General features: G+C 35.7%; 1 long non-coding RNA gene across 4 annotated transcripts in view; it reads right to left on the bottom strand.

The window, feature by feature from the left end:
- Window positions 1-393: 393 nt before the first annotated feature.
- The window catches only part of LOC101986764, an 85,099-nt gene continuing 82,852 nt past the window's right edge, over window positions 394-2,640 (bottom strand). For all 4 annotated transcript variants that reach the window (XR_003378002.1, XR_003378001.1, XR_003378004.1 and 1 more), the window contains one exon: window positions 394-996. This is a non-coding gene — a long non-coding RNA (uncharacterized LOC101986764). The remainder of the gene's footprint in view (window positions 997-2,640) is intronic.

The raw sequence follows: 2,640 nt of genomic DNA, 5'->3' as shown, positions 1-2,640 counted from the left end.
TCTGAATATGTATTTCCTGTTATATCACCGTATTTGGCCATACTTAGAGCATCCATTCAGAATTGCTCTGTCACTTGGGAGAAGGAAATGAAACCTAGGGTATGAAACTCTTCACATCTGTCTCCGCAGGCAACACTTTGTTTAGGGATAGGCAAACAACTTCACAGAATTTCAAAACACTCTCCTTTTGAACACTATCAAAATAGTTTTATAATTATGATTTTAATTAAATAAATTCATGCTGTAGAAGCAATTTATCACACTTAAAATGTTGTCAAATACCTGAATAAAGCCCCCCCCCCTTTAGAAGACCAGTGGCTTGGGAACACAATAGGGGATGGAATGAACTGGGATGTAGGAAATATAACCTACCAAAGAACAGACAACACAATCTTTTATAAATTCTAAGTCATTAGCTTCATTTTTATTGAATTCAGCACAAGATGACAAAAACACATTATATTACCATCATTGGCAATTAGTTAATTACATAGACATTTATCTTTAAATCACTTTACTCCTTTTCCATTTTTAAGCATATTAATGGAAAATACATGATTTCTTACTAAAAATCTCTAGTTTATATAACAATTAATAAATACCCCTTTAAAACTATTCCTCTAGTGAGAATTCTAGCTTCAATTTCTACTTTCTAAAAATATTCATAAGTGTAAATTTATTTACCAAAAGAGTAGGCAAATAACCCATATTATTAAACTTGTTTTTCTTCGAAGCAAGTTCCATTCTCTTCTTCCTCTCACCACAGAAAGTCATGCTTGAGCTCCTCAACTAAGCTCCTTCTCATTCCAACACGCTCTCAGAAGGGATGATCGGCAGTAGTGGACAGTCCAGTAAATTCTAGGGCGAGCTTTCAGGGAACTAATGATGGAGTGAGATGCTGAAACACATAAAATGTTCAAATTCTATTGAGACTGGAAAGTCCTTCATAAAAGTTTTGGGGCAATGATGTAGGAAGAACAGAAGTAAACCAGGCTCCTGTGTAGATAGAAAAGAAACCAAAATGAGGAGAAATGGTGAGGTAGGGGAGCAGTGTGCTAAGGTGTTTTACTCTCTGTCAGCAATAACAAATAGAAAACATTTATGATAACACAGTCAGTCTTTAAAAGTAGAGGCAAGAAGAGGAAGGATGACATCACATCTTATCTTTGATCTCTTCAGCTGACAAGGTTGATGAGACTATTTTGGATGAAATCACAATGAAACCATTAATTGCTAAGGTGATCAGCTTCATGGAGGTCTATTCTTTTCAATGAGATAAGTCACACACTCATTTATGGCTCCTAGAAAAGTGACTCAGAAATATTAGAGATAAAAATGTTGATAAAGTGGTCAATGGAGAATCGCTTCCAGGTAGCCTGAAACCCAGCAGACAATGTAGCTGTTCCCTTATAAACACAGAAATCTACATTGTATGCCAGGTTCATGCCCCAGACCTGGATGTTCAACCTGCAAATCATTCAGATTATTTCAATGTAAATGACTGTTTTAACCAAGATGTTAACATTGATATCTGTCTTATTTACCACAAATAAAATAAAACAGAAGTAAAATTTACTGTGATTTACTTGTAGGAGAAATTTCTTCAAATAATGCTATTGGCTGTCATTCATTATGTAATCTTTAAAATGCCCTTTAAAGGTCAAGAGATATATGGAAGTACAGACAGGAAGATAGAAGGATATAATGTTAGGTATATAATACACAGATAGCTGAACAGAAAAGTGTATCTTCATGGAGGATAAGGAGGAAAACACACAGAGGCCTCACCAGTCATAAAACTCTTGAAATACAATGAATGACGGAAGATTCGACTCTAAAAACTGTGTTGTTCCAGATAAAGCTATCATTTCATTAACCTTGTTCTGGGTATCATAACTGACGCTAGATGATGCCACCAGAGACCCAGTAGCCAGATGTAGCTGCTGATTACCAAAGACAGGATCTACACTGGTTACTGAGTCACAGAGGGCACCCTAATCCTTCTAAGAGCTGGACAGTTTGTGGCCTTCTTAGAAGAAAATCTGTGGAAGAAAAGATGTCAATTACAGAAATTAATAAATCAATAACAAGAGTTTTCAGTTGAATATTTATCTTGGGTTGTAAAAATATGTAGCTCTTAACTACCTCTAGATTCACTTACTAAATGTCTAAAACATAAAATTATTAAAATGTAACCGTTGCAATAATATTCAAAGTAGCACCTCATCTGTTTGTTATTTCCGAGCTGTTCCCCTACAAGAGAATACAGGTCTAAATTACTAGCTAGTTTCTTATTGATCCAGCCATTCATTTATCTTTCTAAAAATACTTATTAGGACCCTTTTCTGTATTTCAGTCCAGGACCCGAGGATACAATATTGAAAAAAGATCCCTGACTCTTAGAACTGAGAATTAAAGATGACAATAAGGGTAGAGAAAAACAAGAAAAGAATCCAGCACAAATGCAGCTAGTTCATAGAATAATAAATAGTTGAAATCAGTGGTACTGTTTCTAAGGTAGCTGAGCAGTGTGTGACTGACTGGAAGAAGAGAGGCATACATACATCTAGAGAAAAGGCCCTGGGGCAGTGTGTGTGTGTGTGTGTGTGTGTGTGTGTGTGTGTGTGTGTGAGAGAGAGA

Source organism: Microtus ochrogaster, chromosome X (genome assembly GCF_000317375.1).
Source record: "Microtus ochrogaster isolate Prairie Vole_2 chromosome X, MicOch1.0, whole genome shotgun sequence".
Lineage (NCBI taxonomy): Eukaryota > Metazoa > Chordata > Mammalia > Rodentia > Cricetidae > Microtus > Microtus ochrogaster.
This window is presented reverse-complemented; position numbering and strand designations above follow the sequence as displayed.